Genomic DNA, 20,628 nt, shown 5'->3' on the forward strand with positions numbered 1-20,628 from the left:
GTTCTGTTTGTAGTTGGCTTTTTTTCGTTGGTTTATAATAGTACTTGTCATAGAATGGAGTGACGAAATACATGTCTACAAAGATTCCCAGATTTATGCAAAACATTATTAGTGAAAATATTTCTTTTGAAACACTACGTTACAAGCGAAATGCATCGCTTGTAATTAATTATTATAAGAAGGTCACACAAACGCAGTTCCGACGGAACTACAAAATCATTCACGCAGAGTGTACCTATCGAATACAATAGGGCAAACAACTTCACCTCTTGAAAATCATGTGTTTTAATTGAAACACTACGTATACACGTGACAAGGATATGTAAAACGTTAATGTAACTTAGACGAAGTCCATGGCAGATAGATGGATGGGTGATGCGGAAATCAAATGCCCTTTTCTGAGGAAACATCCCCCATTGTATCTTGTAACTTTTGGATATCCCCTGGGTTTCCCCGGCCAATCACCGGCGATAACAAATAAACGCCCTTTGATTGCATTTTTAGTACATATAACCAACTCCACTGCTGGGCAGACAACAAAGTCACTATCAATGACAAGTCAATCGGTAAGTTTACGTTTCAAATGCTCTCCAATGCAAGACTTAGTGCGGTTCATTAACGGTGCACAACAACAACATATGTGTGTTGTTAACTTCCACTATCCATATTGGCGCTATCATGGTAGGAGATTTACAATTGCCAGGTCCTAGCATGCCTGCTCCAAGCCAAAAATAACAGATCTATATATGAAACTTTATACTCTTTAGTAGACAAACTCAGTAGCTTCTACTCAGTATCAAGGGCATGGGTCACGAAAATAGTGCCACGACATGTCATGCCTATCACGTGGGAACTGGGTGAATGACGGTGAGACCAAGATTGAACAAAGGCAAAAGACTGTTTATTTCGATGTTAGTAAGGGTACAGTTTCTCGGAAACTTACAGATGCCTCACTTCAACTTTTCAATTTGACTCTAAAAAAGCTGCTATAAAAATCATAATTGACTTCAAATACATAGATGGATAATATCACCAGTGTTTGTATGACTGAAAAGTGAAATAGCAATATAGTAAATCATGCTTAATTATATGTAAAGTCACAAAGCAGTGTTCCACAGTCGCAGGAAAACATGATATAATAGAGGTGATACCTGCACCCGAACATTTGCGTCTTAAATGATCATCTAAAGAGTTATCCCTTTCTCTTTATTCTAGCAAGGTACACAGGTTATGTCATCTACAGATTATTGATAAAATATCAGCAACATAGCTAATTCCTTCAGCCGAGTAAGTAGTCAGCATCTTGTAAAATACATTAAATTTCAAAAGTGAATCATTATAAATTGAAGACGGGAAAGATTCAAGACAAAAATAGAGACTGATAATTGACATACTCTGATATGTATGTGTACTAACAACTAAATGCTTTCACTTCTAACAATGGTATATTTTGACATCTACTCTGCATACTTTAAATGTATAGATTAACAAAAACACGACTGGAACTAATTTGGGATAATTGGATGGTGAAGTAATGTCGATATAATCTGCAAATGTAACCTCATCTGCTATCCTTTTTAAGTTTCACACTTATTTTAATGAGTCATTGTAATATCGAAACATTCAGCTATGCGGCGCCTGACACTTTTGAGAAATTTGCAAAATATAAAGATCCAATTATCCAAAATTATTTCCAAGCGTGTTCAAAGCTAGCGCTCTTTCCATTTACGAGATGGTAATATAAGTCACACAATGTTCTATGTAATAAAATCACATTACTTTCGACAGACTAAAACTAAACTGTCTTGTGTTGGTTGGAAGATGGTACAACATAAGGTTTTGTTACATATATTTTGTTATACTGACGTGGATATAGAGTCACCTAATTCTCCTTTTTCTCATATTTGACTCGGACATGCGCACACTGCAGGTCATACTTAATACAGGGGTCACTTTCTCTATATTTTGTTATTTTCAGGTCAACTTGAACTATCATCAAACTATTGGCATTCCATGTACAAATCGTCAGTCTGGGAAGAGGTCGAAGAATATTTTTAGCAATCGTGCTCGCTGTACTCCCTCTTGTAAGAGACAACTCTTGTAAATATGGTCACGTATGCTAACCATGGAAATACCCTTCCCTAAAACACCATCGACTGTATTTCTATGGCTAAAAAGTTGCTTTGTATGCATTCCAACTAGCTTGCCGTCGCGCGTAAACACGGGGGAACCCGATGCCCAATGACAGGTTTGTATGATAGACATGTCTATCAGAATCAGTAGCTTTCTGTTTTACATCATCTTCTACCCATTCACCGGAACTAATATAGATTGGAGCGTCTTCTAATAATTCAATATCGAGAGAAAAACAATCTGGGTCAACGCGCAGTGGTTTGAAACCGGGATGACCGGCGATTGTTAACGGGATGTGCCCATTGCCGACTGGCAAGGGCGATACGAGATGCCCAACCGGACTCGGTAGTTTTATTCTAGGGTCTGGATTAACCGCCAAAACTACGTAATCAAGTTCGTCAGTTTGACTCATAAAGTAAGGTTCGAGACTAACAGAAAAGCGGAGCTCCAGATTCTCAAGTGGAAGCTCTTCTTGCCAACCAAATACAAGTTTAACATTTTGACTTTCAACCCTACAATTCACTATGTCTTGCAATACATGGTAATTGTGATGATGTAACTTTGGCCTAATCTGAATGCGGTGCCATTTTCAATCTTGTTTCCATTTGGCCAATATATCACCGCAATTGCTTTGCTGTACATGGTTATAACTTCAAAATCTTTTTTCATTTCAATGTAAGATTTTTCTCTGCCATTGTGACTAAAGTTTTCCATAATGTACGAATCAATTTTGTTCTTTCTTGCACTGTTACGTCGTTTATCTTCTTTACTTTCGAGATCTAACTCTGGATACTTATCGTGTATTAAGGATTTCAGTCTATCAGTTGGAAAATTTTTCAATTTGAATTTACCACTAGATCCAAAAGCTGAACTTGACCGTCTTCCCATCGGTACAGGTGTTTCAACAGTACGGGCTCTTAAAACGGGAAAGACACTTCTGCTTTCCTTGCCTCTAGGTGCATTTTCAACGGCTGGGATTTGAGGATCTCTGATGGAATTGGCTTTGATTGTTTTACCTCTGTCGTTTTCGTGCTTACTTTCTTTTGGTTTTGAAGTAGAGCCAACTTTTGATCTGACAGATTGATCTTTGACTTGACGCTTTTTACTCCATCTCAAGTAAAAAGAATTGCCCTTATATGTACTTGGTTTAAGATCTAGTCGAACTTTTGTTCTCCTAGAGTGGTAAGGAAACAATGATCTAGCTCATCTGTCTTGAATCTCCCGTCTTCATGTAAAGCTGTTAGGAATGATTCTCCATCCAAAAAGTCAACACGTAAGTATTGATTTTTGTAGTTACTTCGAGATAAATTTGTCAACTGTTTTTTTTCGATTTCAATGTATTTTGAATCAAATTTTAAAAGGAAGTAATTTTCCTCTTGAGGATAACAACCTTGCTTATAATATCGCCTGTACTTTGACATCTTGTTATTCCCACCCTTAAATGTTTTTAAATTAACTTCTTTCCCTGCAAACCACCCTGCTCGGGCACCCAAATTGGGAACATGCAGCTGGTCTTCCTCTTTGATTTCTATAGCAAAACTATCTTGGTCTCGAACAACACCATTGTGTTTAATACCTTCATAAAGAGATCTATTTGCCGGACACTGAATGCCATCGGAGTGTTTGCCTTTGGAAAGTGTTAATGTTGCAAAATTGTTCTCATTTGCCTTTTCCTGTTAAGACATCATTGCTTTTTTTCCAGTGATGTGATAAAAAATATTACACACACATTGATACCTTCACTAAAACAGAACATGTATGTTTGTCGATCATGGATAGTTCAAGAACTTACCGGTACATATATTCAGGGCTAGAAATTAGCAGTAGTCCCACGACTAAAGACTACCAACTTTTCTCTGAGGCTACCAAAATCCATGAAATGGTAGCCCAGGCGGACTACCAAAGCCTGAGACTTGAAATTCATTCAGTACTTGGCATGCCTTGCCAGGTCCATCACTTTTGGACAAGCTATCGAAATGCAGTCAAACCAAGCCAGACACAGAAAGGCCGAACTATAACTTTGTTATGCAAATTACTAAAGTCGACTGGTCCTGCGGTGGAAGTTCACAACAAACTTTCAATATCTGAACTGACGTATCAATCATAATTACACAGAAATTATGCCTCCTCCTTACAGAATGCCCATCGTCTATTTTTAGCATGTCTCAGTGCTGAGAAGATTGTGTCGTTGTCATGACGACTATCAAAATTTGCATCAAACTCTGGGAGTGTAACGGGTTGTCAATAGGTCACCAAATTTTGGAGTATCGCTAACGTTCATTGAACCTGTTTTCTTGGGTATTACATGATTGTAAAGGTGTGCAATATTTACATCAAATGACTTAGAAAATTCACTTTATGGGCAGAATCTAGAAAAATAGCCTTTTCTTGTCCGGGTAATGGAAATAAGATATCCCCGAACAGAATTATGGTAGCCCAAGTGGACTACTAAGTTAATTTCTAGCCAATATATATGCATACTTACATAAGTTCATCTATAGATAGATAGATAGATAGATAGATAGATAGATAGATACATACATACATACATACATACATACATACATACATACATACATACATACATACATACATACATACATACATACATACATACATACATACACACATACATATGAAGATACATAGGCAGATAGATAAAACGATAGATACATATAGGTAGATGGAGAGATACACACAGGTAAACACACACACACCACACCATACACAAACACACCCACACACATATACATACCTGTCAGCTGAGTTCGGTGCGTTATCACCTCCAAGAGTACAGTCTTCTGTCAATAGAGATCAAAGACATTTTACCATTCTCAGAAACGAAATCACATACTACACTTTGAAGGGGGACTATCACAGCCAAGAATATGTGGCTCTTTACAAACACCATTAGGATATAATCAAGATTTCAACACTTTAATTACAAATGCACATACTATAGTTATGAAAACTTAACAATATTGGGGAAGCTTGTTAACTCTCTATTGAACTTACCGTTCTGGTGGTGGCTGTCATCACGTATCTTCTCTTCTTTTAGATGATGATGTTTATAGTAAATGCGTCTCTAATGTAAAGATAAATTAGTGAGCACATATTGTGACATAGGACATGAGATGAAATGATGATATTTTATGATATTAGAGCTCTGACTTCAACAAGGAGCACCTATATTTGACACAATACCAAGAAGAACTGTTTTGCATTTTGTGTAACATTGTTCATGGCATATGGCTGCCATCGAGCGCTTTATAATTACTGGAGGGCTCAGTGAATACAAAAATCACTTGAGTGTTTGTTTGTTTGTTTGTTCCTTTGTTGTTGTTGTTTTAATGGATATTAGCCACAAGTATGAAAGATGCACTCAGGCATAACTCAAGACTGGCTTCTAATATGGTAGTTTTAGAAAACGCCTACTTTAGACAATTCCATAGCAATTTGGCAGAGAAATACTGTTATAATGTACACTTGTTAAACACTGTAAAGCTTTGATTTACATCACTTTACTCCCTTATTAGAGTGGCTTATTCCGTTTTTTATGGCATGGCATCTTTGGTTTGCGGTGTTATCATTTTGAGATTTTGGGCTACCACTGTTACAAGTTTTCTTTCTTTCTTTCTGTCTAAACATTTTGTTTTGTATAAAATTTGCCTTATCAAGTTTAAGTAATTTGAATACATCATACAGCAGTGCAACACAATACTTTGAATGGCACTTGTCAATAAAGAAAATCCTAAATTATTTACAATGCAAAATAATTAAATTTCATTAAATAGTAACATACTAAACATACCTTTTGAATTGAGCTCGTTTCGGTTTCCGACTGTGCATGATCAACTTTCCGCTTGACCCCTTTTTGAGCTGACATCATACTATTCACGTTCAAAGAAGTCTATAATTCAATATTCAAAGATAACATGAAACCATCAGATGTAGAAATAACAGGGATGTAGAAAATTTCAGTTACAGGTGGCAAAAATAAAAAATACAGGCAGTTACAAGTAGTGTATGAACAGTCAACACATAAAGTTTGTGCTAAATGTTCTGTATTTTTCTGAAACTGACAGAATCACATCATTTCTTGTTAGTGCTATATAGTAAAATCTTTTCCCGGTGCATGATTGTAATCTCGTTTCTTATTTTGCCCCGTTCTCACGCCATAGGTTGAAGAATGACGTGATTTGGGGGCTCCAGGTTCTCTACGATTTCAGGAATATGTGGTAGACAATTGTGTGATAAAAATCCCGAAATTTCACTAAAAATGCGATTCTTTAAACTCCCGTTTCAGTTTCGCGAGAGAGATGAAAGTTTAAATATTCAATCAGTAGATGCATCAATCAGTAGATGCACACTTTTTCATTGTAGCGGACTATGTATTCTGTTCTACAGCCACAAGCTAGCATAAGTTGTCCCAGTAATAATGGCAGAGATAATTTATGCAAAGGAATTAATTAAGAAATGGAAGGGCTCCAAAATTTTTTTTAAAACTCACTTGCCATAGCCTAGGGCAAGTGAATTTTGAATTTCACTTGTCCGGAAGCAACATTCACTTGCCCCGAATTTCAAATGATTTCGGGAGTAAATTTGTATGGTTTTATTCATGCCTTGTAATGGGTGCATTAAGGGTAAGTATGAAATAGGCCACTGGCGAATCAATGTGAAACTTTCAGTATCATGAAGTTTACTGCTACCATGTGTATGTGCATATCCAGCAGGGTTCCCCTAAGTCACCAAAGATTAGCCGACTCATTAGCCAAATCAAAAATCTAGTATTTCAAACTGCTTTAACTTTTACAAGAAATGCACCCACCTGACTTGCCCATTTAACACCAAATATAGTACCATGTCATGATGACATACAATGACACTGTATGTATTGTTTTATTGAAATACATTACATGTCCCTAAAAAATTTAATTTGTCCCCCATTAAGACCTACTATTGGTCACTGTGTCCCCATGCTAGCAAAAGCTGGTTGAAACACTGAGCGTGTTGTTACACAAGATATTATTTTTGATACAACAAATAAGGACATAAAAATAAACGAATAAGTTACAGCTACTGTTTCTTTACAAGGCATGAATAAAACCATACACATTTACTCCCAAAATCATTTGAAATTCGGGGCAAGTGAATGTTGGTTCAGGACAAGTGAAATTCAAAATTCACTTGCCCTATGGCAAGTGAGTTTAAAAAAAAAATTTCGGAGCCCTTCCATTCCTTAATTAATTCCTTTGCATAAATTATCTCTGCCATAACCGGGACAACTTATGCTAGCTTATGGCTGTAGAACAGAATACATATTCCGCTGCAATGAAAAAGTGCATCTATTGACTGATGCATCTACTGATTGAATATTTAAACTTTCATCTCTCTCGCGAAACTGAAACGGGAGTTTAAAGAATCGCATTTTTAGTCAAATTTCGGGATTTTTTCACACAATTGTATACCACCATATTCCTGAAATCGTAGAGAGCCTGGAGCTCAAAAATCACGCCTTTCTTCGACCTATAGCGCGAGAACGGGGCAAAATGGAAACGAGATTACAATCGTGCACCGGGAAAAGATTTTACTATAGGAGTATTAGCCACACACCAGCAGACCATGGTTACTACTATATAGTAAAAAGAATTCAGGTTGACCTATTTACGCCGGATCATTTTTTCACCCCGTTCTCCAAGCACAGATCGTAAAGAGACCCTGTTTTGTGGCCACACGTTCTCTTCTCATCCAAGATCACAATGGTACAGTAATATGTTGATAAAAATTCATAATTTTGATAAAAAATGCGATTTTTAAAATCTCTCGCAAAATCCCGTGTACTCTCGCTTACCCTAACAATTGACGGTGCCCCCGCGCGAGAAATTATAATAAAGGCAAATATAAACAAACACAATCGCATTTAATGAGGTACATTTTGGTAAGTTTCTTGCGGATTATTCTGACATTCACCTGATTTAATTTGTTTGCTTAAATTAACTCCGTGTATGCGATTAATAATTATAATATTCCGTCTCGGTGGGGGGCTCGCGACCGACTTTTTGTTTGTAAGTGCGCCCGACCGCTATACGTGACCCCCGTCGCTTACCCTATGTTCTAACGGAACAAATTCAGCACAAACGAAAACCGCTAATTTCAAGTATCTCTACGCGTATAATGTCCCGAAACATGTTAATTTACTCCAGCCATACCTTCATTTACTCGTCCCGTCTTTAAAATTGTGAATGGGTTTGATTTAATGTGAATTAGCGACATCAAACGAACACTCCGGACAAGCCGCGGAGTCGCACCCCCCGACCATGTTTTGCCTGTGCAAACAAACATGAACCTGTGACCGAAACGGTATACGCTCGTAAAAGAGGCGTAGATTTAGACCAATAGATAGGAATATGATAGGAGCCATGAGCTTTTAAAAATTATAACATTCAAACAACATGAACTATTCAAAACTTCCAATTTTTAAAAGATATTTCGATTTCGCGCGCGTCGCCCAGTCGGTCGCCCAGACGTACGATGAGGTCAACGAACTCCTGTGTATGTTACAAGCCGATGAAAGGCGCGCCGTATCTCCTGGCCTGGGAAAACGTATATATGTGCATATCGCGCAAAGTGAGGAGTTTGTGAAAGGATGTTTGGATAATAATGTCAGAAAGATAAAGTTTTACAATGAGTAGGGATGTAGTGTATTTCTTTTCAAGTATTGCTGTCAAATTGCCGTGATTAAACACATCCAGTCCGGCCGGGGCTGACACCGGGATGGAGTGGCGGCGGAGGTCGATCATCACACGAAAGGACGTGAAAATGTTCTGATGCGACGTAGTCCGTCCCTTGGTTTATTCTCAGTGCATGGAGCCTAAGCTTATTATTTACGCGATTGGAAATGTGTGATTTACAAAATATCCGCAAAAAAGTAATGCGAGTATAGTAGTAAGAAAACTTTACATGGTATGATCTATCAACGCCAACGCCGGTCCCTGGGTAAATATTGTCGAGGCCGGGTGATCGTACTCAAACCGGCCCCGGGCTCTCGCTTTGTTCAAAGTTGCGACTTGGCTCAATGAATGACTTTCCTTCAGGATGTCTATAAAATAAATCCAAACTATCATTGGATGATATTTTAAAAATAAAGCCCTCCCATATCCGTCGGGTTGATTGTCTTCTCTAAAACTTGCGCAATGATTGGTCCTTTCCGAATATTGTCTCAATTTTATACCACATGGGGGGAAGTTCATCAACAACAAGGTCTGTGAGTGGTTCACAAATTGCAACTTTCGTCTCACAAGATTGTCAATCAAACAGTGTGGCGTCCCACAACGTTTTGTCTCCGCACTCCAGGGTGAAAAAGAATCACTTTGCGAGCAGACAACGAACATTTTAATGAATTGATCATTTTTCAACATTAAAAGTTATATAAATGACAACTTTAACTCACAAAAAATAACATGATGATGAGACAAAGATTGAATGAGGGAAAGTCCTGACACATTTCCATGAAATCCAGGATAATTATTTGTACTGTTGTTTGTTGATAGTTATAATTTTCAACACGTCTGTATCTTTTCAGGTCATAAATACAACACTTTACTCGTTCCTTTAGCAATGACTCATACTTTAACATCTGCATAATTTATTCTTCAACACACAAGTCACTTTTCTTTGGCTATGGTATCTCCACTCTCTCTCGAAAGAAATTATGACACCTTCAATATCATGAAAACAGTGTAGCACATAGGGTTGTTTATTTCAAATACTACATGAATATGCAGGCAAACATCAGTAGATGAAATTTTGTTCAATGCTATACATGTATATCATTGATATAGAAAATATACCAGTGTATCCAGAAATACCAAGTGTACAAATATAGTGTGAAATAAATTTGGCATCTACTTGAATTTTTAGGGGTGCCCAGAAATAAATATTAAATAAACATTATTTATTGCTTGGTATGCTTTTCACAAAACTGATGAAGAATGAATGAATGAAAGTCAAGGTGACATTTTAGTATGATTACGTGTAGCTGTGAATACCATGTTATGGCTACAGTTTGAAATAAGATAACCAAGGTGAAAATCAGCAAGCTGTAGATCTATTATTGACCCTATTTGAAACTGTCCCTCAGCTACAACATCATGAATTCACCTGGAGATTCAAGAATCTCACCCACCTAAATCTAACGGTACCCTTCTAAACACAAGTTGCCTGAGCTCCAATGACCGAAGAGACACAATGAACACAAGATGCTGGAGAATCATAATTTTATTTATTTGATCATTTCTTCCCGACCTTCCTTATTTTCATTTTCGGACAAATGATACTATAATATGGAAGGGATTGAGAGATATCAATCCCCAACTCTTTCTGTATATTACAAAATAACTAATAACTGAAAAAAAAAACAGGAGAGGCTTAATCACGTCATGGTCTCCAAACCGATTCTGTAAAATAGTTTACCCTAATTGCCTTTTTGGGAATGTGCAACTTTGTAATCAACTTGCTGTGTGTATTTCAGGTGAGATAATCACTTGCGAGTGTAAAATTGGCGTCATCCTCATACTCACTTCAGCTTCACAGGGCAGGTATGGATTTTGAGTGTGAGATGCCGCGGTGTCATTTTTTTCACTAGACTGACGACGGTCAGATCTGACTATTCCCGACAGTACAAGCATCATATCATGCATTTCCAGTTATCTCTTTCACAAACATCATTCAGTAGGGTTTTGCGAAGCATCTTGTTATTTTGAAAAAAGTCCTAGCGCGAACACTGAGTCGTATCATAATGCCACTTTTCTTTAAGATATTGGAAAAATAATTCAACAAGTGTACGAATTCTTCAAAGGTTGACTCACCGTCGATGCCGGACCATAAAATTTTGATGGCAGTCCGAGAGATTTCTTCGCATTCATGTTGAAAAAATATCCTTGGCTAACGGTTAATGTTGTCTTGTTAATGTCTCAATAAAGAACAGAATTGGCGCCAAAATAGGTCGCCTCACCAGCGTAAAGTTAGCGTCATCCTCATCCTCACCCTTAGTCAGGATATCCGGATGACGCTACAGGGCCAGGGTCAGCTTCACCGGCGTCAGATCCGATTATTCCCGATTGCGTCGGATGGAATGATAAATGTAAACACGACCGTAAAAATGTGCTCAAAGTTTCATATCACTTTAAATGTTAATCAAAACATCGTGGCGTGTGTATTCATAACATTTAGTAACTCTACTAACATTCTAACATTCTTATCTCTGCTGGATGTTTGTTGTTATCGTAATTACGTTGACTTTTCATTCCGCAAGTAATAGTAGTAAGCAAGTCCATTGCTTCATACGTTCTCTAAAAATAATTAGGGCAATGGGTGCCTTTTTTGCACCACATTTCCGAAAATCTTGACATAAGAGGACACAAACAAACCACATTCACGGATATAGACTGAAAAGTAAATGACAGAAAAGGAGTTAAAAAATCCAATTACACAAGTTTTTTTCCACAATTTACTACATGTGAAAATGGAAATATTCAGAACTGCTGAAATAAGGGGGTTATCAGAGATATGCAGTTTACTGAGAAAACCCACCGACTTTTTTCTGAACAGTTCGTCAAATGTTAAAATCGATAAGTTCACAAACAAAAGTCTGTTGTTATATTACGAACACTACCAAAAATTAGTCTTTATGAGATATTCTTCCGAGAAAATATTACCTGCGAACCAGTTTTACGAAGAATTGTTATTTTGAAGTTGTGGGCATATATTTATTACTATTCACAAGCGCGTACTGCGGCATTCTTCGGATACGGCGCTGAAGCTGACGCTGATGCTGTTTTGAGTAGCGTCATTTTCAGTGTTAGAAAGGTCACTTGAGGTCAGGCTGATGAGATAGCGCCTCCCTGTTTTTTGAACTTTACGCCTTTGTTCCTGTAGACCAGTACGCGCGCACCCGGAGTATGTCATGTGGTTGCAAGCCTGTCACACGAGTACCAGTAGGACGTACGCCCTCTATGGTCACCTCTCTCGTCCGAACATGTTATGCAGAGTTGCACTGAACTTACATTACAAGTATTACTGGTGAGACGTCGCGTGTTTTGCCTGAAAAATGTCAATAATTTTTCTGTTTTGGTAAGCAATGGGTGTGAATTTATTAGAATCTTTTTTTTTCTCTGATAGTGAAACAAGACAGGAACAACAGTGACACAGGATCATGTTTTACTTTCCAAGATTTTATTCATTTCAACAATTCAAGATTACAACAAGTAACAACACAATTTTACATAATCAAACTTTCTAAGGTTAACAAAGGATGAAGAGTGAATAAAATTTACGTTTTCCTGTGGTAAAAATCTTACTTAGGGAGTCGTCATTATTACGACCTTGGGGGGGGGGGAGTCTGGGGAATTTCATGGTATTCTGAAATTTCGAGTAAACCCCTGCCAATTGCCCCAATGCATTTGAGTAACCCAGTCTCTAACAGAAATTTTGACTGATCCCTCCCCCCCCCCCCCCACTTAGACCAGTTAAATACCAAGACATGTATTTGTAACATTTACAAAACTACAGCAATAGTACAGACCTTTCATATCCTGCTAGAATATCATCGGTTACCTCATGACAGTTGAAAAAGATGAAACCGGCAAAAGGAAATTCAAAGTCACAATAAAATGTAGATACAAAAGCTCATGCTGTAACCACTATCCAACCATATAGTATTGTTTACTTTGGATGGGTATCATGACAAGGTTTTCACTAAGATATCTGACAGGGCAGAATCTGAAAGCACAGGAGAACAGTCAGGAGGCTGGGGGGGCAGTGTCAGAGGAGTTGTACCCTCTCGTGTTGAAAATTTGAGAGATTGATGTGTGCAATAATGCAGTCTGGTGCAATATGAGAGATGTTATCAATTTGTGTAAAACTGTTAGAACACCCCACAGGGGAAAAGTGTGAGAGGCGTGTCCCTCTGCCACGTCGGAAATTTTGAGAAATTAATGAGTTCAATGATGCAGTCTGGTGCAATATTAGGTGTTTTCTATTTGTTTTTACTAAGTAAAACTGTTAGAACACCCCAGGGGGAGAGGAAGTGACAGGGGGTCGCATTAAGAATTTTGAGAAATTGATGAAATGGTACAATCTGAGAGGTATTTCAATTCATTTTGTACCAAAAATTGAGCAACCCCTTCTTTCTCTCCAATTTTGAACAACCCCCTTGTAGCTTTCAATTTTTTGAGTGACTACCCTCACATTCCTCTGACCCCCCAGGCCCTTATGTTAAATTACTCTAAAAGACCCATAAAAATATTCTTGATGGCCTTAGAACTAAATTTGTGAACAACATGTATAGTAAAAGTGGTCAATTTTGATGCAGTCTTGCTGATGCATTTTTATGAGGCTTGAACTCACAATATCTACAATACTAATTCGCCTAGCTTAGCAGTCATTAAAACCCCTACAAATAGGCGTTTCAACTAGCAGCAGCCTGGTGGCTCATGTAGCTGTACTGTGATAATATTCAAGAGAATCCATAGGATAGCTAGGTGTGTGCCTCAATCAGGCAAAACAACAATTAGCAATAATAGCAATAATAATAAATATCAATTCTGCAAGTCATTTAAAAATATACCACCAAGGGCACAGTATTGCTCCTATCTGACAAACAAAGAGAGGTATTCCTATTTCCACTTATTCACTCAAAATGCGACTGTTTGCAAAGATTTGAACTTTCAATTTTCATAGGCAGAATTCTGTTTTAACAGCCACTTTTCAATTTTGTAGATCAACAGTAAAAATTTGATGATCCTTTGCTTGAAATGTTAAGATTTACTCAGAGTTAAGTTATACACAGATGAGCCAAGAATACAATGTGCAATATACACACCAGATAAACTGGTGAGAAGGAAACTTACAACAGCTCAATTAACTTTCAAATGTTGGACGTCAGAGAAAAATTGAAAGATTTCAATAACTTCCTAGTTGTACAGGTAGTATGTGTAACATTAATGTGAAAACTTCTTGGTTTCAGATAAAAATGTGCAACTATATTTTGACAATTACTGCAAGCAAAATATATTGTAAGTCAACATTGTCTACTGCAAGTTCAAAGTTGTAATCAAAAGCAGGCAACCACTGGTAATTGGTCGATGATAACTGATAAATTCGAACCTTGGAAGGAGTAAATATATGCAGTGTACTGATCAAAAAACAATATGGTGTCAGAGGGATAGGTCGTCAACATTAATATCGTTTTTATTCTGTTTGTGTGGTGAAGTGACCTGATATTATCATTCATCACTCATCTTATTCAAACTACACATGATTTCACTCGGCTGCCTTCATCTTTGTGAAGATTTACTTAATTAAGTGATACCATGACAGGTTTTTTTGTTTATGTAACAAAATGATTGGAACTGATACAAATAAACTGGAGTCTGTTTTAATGGTATGGTGCATCTTGCCATATGCCTTCTTGTGGATTGAAATCCCTCATCAGTGTATGGGGTTTCCTCCATGAAATATTTGCTAAAGTTGATCCACTACATAAAACATAGCCTCACAACTTTTTTCTAGATCATATTTCACTACAAATTGGCACCAAATAAAACTACATTATTTTCAGTGTCTTCAAAATTGATTTACAAGGTATTCAGGGTTGGAATAGGTCATTCAAGCTTGCAGACTAATATATTGGCTCCAAAAATAAAAAATCATGGGTTCCCCCAGTTTGAAAAATGATTTGGCTTAGGTACTCTCCAGGGATTTTTATAAGAAAATGCAAAGCTATCAGATAAACACCAATTAGACAAAAGCACATTTTGACCAAAATTGACAAAAATTGCTCCAAAAATACAAAATTTTGCATTTTCTCACTGTCTAAATATCTGACTTAAGTCATCCTAAGGACCTGTATACTGAATATCAAAAAGTCTGATGAGACGTTTTGAAGAAAAAAATAGATCTACAATGACAAAAATAATCTCAAAAATACAAAGTTGCATATCTTGGCACGATTGTACAAATTTGTATTGCTGTCATCCTAAGGGACATGTATAATCAATATTAATGTGTCTGACCAGAACTTTTTGAATGATATTTTTGGTTAAATATGACAATAATTGCCTTAAAATTTAAGTTTTAAAATATTTCATAACAATATGGACAAATGTCAATAAGATTATCCCTGCAGAACAGTATATTTAGATTTCTGTGGCAATACTAGAGTTTATTTGCTTCTTCAAGCATAACCATTCTTTTCCTTGACATAAGGTAAACTTCAGCCTCCTCCAACAACACAATTGTGATGTAGTCTACAACAAACCTGAGTGAGAAAAATAGAAATATAGATATACTATTAATACATTTTTGTATATTTCTTTCACCCATGAAACCTTTGGTAGATAATGTCATAAAATGTATGATATCATGATAGGGCTAGCCCATAAACTTGTGCACAGTAACATTGGAAATGTAATTCAATAGAATGTAATAGTTCAATAATTATATGAGTTCTGTGTGCAATAAAAAATATTTGTTAAAATACTCTTATTTAGCACTGGTGTTGATGACCTCCACTGCTTATGCATGTGGCTCCTTGTTGAGTCTGATTACCCAGTATACTGTGCACCAGGATGCTTAAAACAAGTCCTTACGGCTGCTTTCTAATACCAGTGCAATCACACATACAAATGCTATGCTGACAAGCTAAATATTGATTTTTTAGCAATCTTTTTGTTGTAAAATAACAACTTACAGTGGACAAATATAAATAATGAAAAAAAATAATGAAAAAAATATCAAAAGTAAGCATTACAGGCCCTCTAAAATTTTGAGAGTTGTAATATAATAACTTACACAATTATCCCAAAACCATTCACATGATACAGCTCAAGTTGTAACTACAAAATGGTACACCAATGTGAGAAGCAACATATGAACATAATACCTTACTTACATTGACGTTCTTTCACATTCCTCTTCCAAAACAAACTTCTTACCATCTGTTGTTAAGGCAGTGTCATAGCATTCAAAGATACTGTCAAAACAAACAAAAATCCATTATTACATCAGAATGAATAGACACTGTTCACAGACGTTTCATTTTAAAAATTAGCCTTTTTTAATACTCTCTGTTTTCAACAGACATGCCATAAACCTTCAAAAGACATGCCACAGTTTGTTTTACTTTGCATATAAAAATGATATCAGTCTTGCAATGGTTATATACAAGTGGAGCTGACAACAGTTGCCCTAAATGGGCAGTGACACATATGATTTGAATAAAATATCACTTTTAACATGGTCGTCATTTCCTTCTTTTGGCAGGTTACATCTGAACATATTTTACAGTACATGATCCTCATACAAATTAAAGTGCCTCTTATTCAAAATGTAAGAAGTTTATTGCCAATCAAAAAAGTTTTGTTTAACAAAATTACTAAAAAAATGTGAAAATCTAAGAAAGTTTGACCAAGTCAGTATGGAGTTAAATTGTTTGGAAATCTTGAAATTGGAAGAATAGTGAAGCCAGGAAATTGGGTGATTTGCAAACATTTGCAAAAATTAACACTTCTTCATCAAGCAACCTACGACTGCTTGACAACCTTGAAGATGAACCCAAATAATGATATTTTAATCTTGGGTTAAATGTCATTAATTAAATAAATGTCTACTAAAAAGTGATTTTGGTGCAAAATACCGTGTTGGGTGCAGCGCCCCTTAATTAGCAAGTTTTATACCACTGCAAAGTCTCTGTGCAACCAGGTGACACATTCCGACTCAGAATGATCTAACAGCAGATTCCTGCATAAAATTTTGATTTGAAAACTTGAATCACATTTTAATAGCATAAAAAGAGCAAAACCAAGGAGAAACTTTGACGACAAAGCCTTATAAGGGAAAAGAGATGTACCACATGACTCTGTGCAACCAGGTGACACATTGTGACTCAGCATACTCCTAAAGCAGACAATTGCATAAAATTTTGATTTTGAATCACTTTGTAATAGTATAAAAAGAGCAAAACAAATGAGAAAACATAGAAGTCAAAGCCTTAGCACAGTAAGAGAGATGCACCAGAGTCTCTGTGCAACCACGTGACACATTGTGACTCAGCATGTTCGAAACGCAGATCCTGCATAAAATTTTGATAAGACAAGTTAAATCAGTTAGTGATACCATACAAAGATGAAAACAATGAGAAAAGATGTCACAGCCTTAGAACAGTAAGAGAGATGCACCGGAGTCTCCATGCAACCAGGTTACACATTGTGACTCAGCATGTTCAAAACGTGCAACCAGGTGACACACTGTGACGCAGCATGCTCGAAATGCAGATCCTGCAAAAAAATTTAATTAGACAAGTTAAATCAGTTGGCGATAGCATAGAAAGATGAAAACCAATGAGAAAACTTAGCAGTCACAGCCTTAGCACAGTAAGAGAGATGCACCAGTCTGTCCGTGCAACCAGGTGACACATGGTGACTCAGCATACTCCAAATGCAGATTCTGCAAAAAAATTTGATTAGACAACCTAAATCAGTTGGCAATAGCATAGAAAGATGAAAACCACTGGGAAAACTTAGAAGTCACAGCCATAGCACACTAAGAGAGATGCGCCAGAGTGTCCATGCAACCAGGTGACACATTGTGACTCAGCATACTCAAAATGCAGTTCCTGCAAAAAATTTAGATTAGACAACTTAAATCAATTAGTGATAGCATAGAAAGATGAAAACCAATGAGAAAACTTAGCAGTCACAGCCTAAGCACAGTAAGAGAGATGCACCAGAGTGTCCGTGCAACCAGGTGACACATGGTGACTAGCATACTAAAAATGCAGTTCCTGCAAAAATATAGATTAGACAACTTAAATCAGTTGGCGATAGCATAGAAAGATGAAAACCAATGAGAAAACTTAGCAGTCACAGCCTTAGCACAGTAAGAGAGATGCACCAGAGTGTCCGTGCAACCAGGTGACACATGGTGACTCAGCATACTAAAAATGCAGTTCCTGCAAAATATTTAGATTAGACAACTTAAATCAGTTGGCGATAGCATAGAAAGATGAAAACCAATGAGAAAACTTAGAAGTCACAGCCTTAGCACAGTAAGAGAGATGCACCAGAGTGTCCGTGCAACCAGATGACACATGGTGACTCAGCATACTAAAAATGCAGTTCCTGCAAAATATTTAGATTAGACAACTTAAATCAGTTGGCGATAGCATAGAAAGATGAAAACCAATGAGAAAACTTAGAAGTCACAGCCTTAGCACAGTAAGAGAGATGCACCAGAGTGTCCGTGCAACCAGGTGACACATGGTGACTCAGCATACTCCAAATGCAGATTCTGCAAAAAAATTTGATTAGACAACCTAAATCAGTTGGCAATAGCATAGAAAGATGAAAACCAATGGGAAAACTTAGAAGTCACAGCCTTAGCACACTAAGAGAGATGCACCAGAGTGTCCGTGCAACCAGGTGACACATGGTGACTCAGCATACTAAAAATGCAGTTCCTGCAAAAAATTTAGATTAGACAACTTAAATCAGTTGGCGATAGCATAGAAAGATGAAAACCAATGAGAAAACTTAGAAGTCACAGCCTTAGCACAGTAAGAGGATGCACCAGAGTGTTCGTGCAACCAGGTGACACATGGTGACTAGCATACTCCAAATGCAGTTCCTGCAAATAATTTAATTAGACAACTTAAATCAATTAGTGATAGCAAAGAAAGATGAAAACCAATGACAAAACTTATAAGTCACAGCCTAAGCACAGTAAGAGAGATGCACCAGAGTGTCCGTGCAACCAGGTGACACATGGTGACTAGCATACTAAAAATGCAGTTCCTGCAAAAAGTTTAGATTAGACAACTTAAATCAGTTGGCGATAGCATAGAAAGATGAAAACCACTGCGAAAACTTAGAAGTCACAGCCTTAGCACAGTAAGAGAGATGCACCAGAGTGTCTGTGCAACCTGGTGACACATGGTGACTAGCATACTAAAAATGCAGTTCCTGCAAAATATTTAGATTAGACAACTTAAATCAGTTGGCGATAGCATAGAAAGATGAAAACCACTGGGAAAACTTAGAAGTCACAGCCATAGCACACTAAGAGAGATGCGCCGGAGTGTCCGTGCAACTGGGTGACACATGGTGACTCAGCATATTCAAAATGCAGTTCCTGCAAAAATTTAGATTAGACAACTTAAATCAATTAGTGATAGAGTAAAAAGATGAAAACCAATGAGAAAACCTAGCAGTCACAGCCTTAGCACAGTAACAGAGATGCACCAGAGTGTCCGTGCAACCAGGTGACACATGGTGACTAGCATACTCAAAATGCAGATTCTGCAAAAAAATTTGATTAGACAACCTTAATCAGTTGGCAATAGCATAGAAAGATGAAAACAATGGCAAAACTTAGAAGTCACAGCCATAACACACTAAGAGAGATGCACCAGAGTGTCCGTGCAACCGGGTGACACATGGTGACTAGCATACTCCAAATGCAGATTCTGCAAAAAAATTTGATTAGACAACTTAAATCAGTTGGCGATAGCATAGAAAGATGAAAACCAATGAGAAAACTTAGCATCCACAGCCTTAGCACACTAAGAGAGATGCGCCAGAGTGTCCATGCAACCAGGTTACACATTGTGACTCAGCATACTCAAAATGCAGTTCCTGCAAATAATTTAATTAGACAACTTAAATCAATTAGTGATAGCATAGAAAGATGAAAACCAATGAGAAAACTTAGAAGTCACAGCCTTAGCACAGTAAGAGAGATGCACCAGAGTGTCCGTGCAACCAGGTGACACATGGTGACTAGCATACTCCAAATGCAGATTCTGCAAAAATATTTGATTAGACAACTTAAATTAGTTGGCGATAGCATAGAAAGATGATAAACCACTGGGAAAACTTAGAAGTCACAGCCATAGCACACTAAGAGAGATGCGCCGAGTGTCCATGCAACCAGGTTTATAATGCTTTGACTCGAGCATTTTCGACCGTTGTTACTGAAGCAGTGCCATGAATACAAAAGCAAGCACAGTAGCTTTGTACGGCTTTGGACCATAACGATCAAACACTAAAGTGCTGAATCTGTTGAGGTCGATCATGATGACTGATGTATGTAGACACAGCACAGTCAGAGGCGAACTGTCATGTAGACCTGGTTTCGTCTGACCTTTGAATTTTAAAGACCCCTGAATTTTAAAACCGCCTGCATGCTAATACCAGAGATATATGAGACATCGTATCCTTGTGTTACAAGCCTACGATCAAGAATCGAACAGACTACTATACTTGTACTCACGTGAAAACGTGCTCTGACAACCAGAGCTAGCACAAGGTATCAAGAATGCAAGGAATTACCCATGCTTGGACTTTCAACTCTGATCTTTGACATCGAAACATAACCAAATATGGGTGTGTCATAGCCAACAACCACATGACATATTTACAACCAGATGACAGGACTCCC

This window comes from Ptychodera flava, chromosome 3 (assembly GCF_041260155.1).
Source record: "Ptychodera flava strain L36383 chromosome 3, AS_Pfla_20210202, whole genome shotgun sequence".
Taxonomy (NCBI): domain Eukaryota; kingdom Metazoa; phylum Hemichordata; class Enteropneusta; family Ptychoderidae; genus Ptychodera; species Ptychodera flava.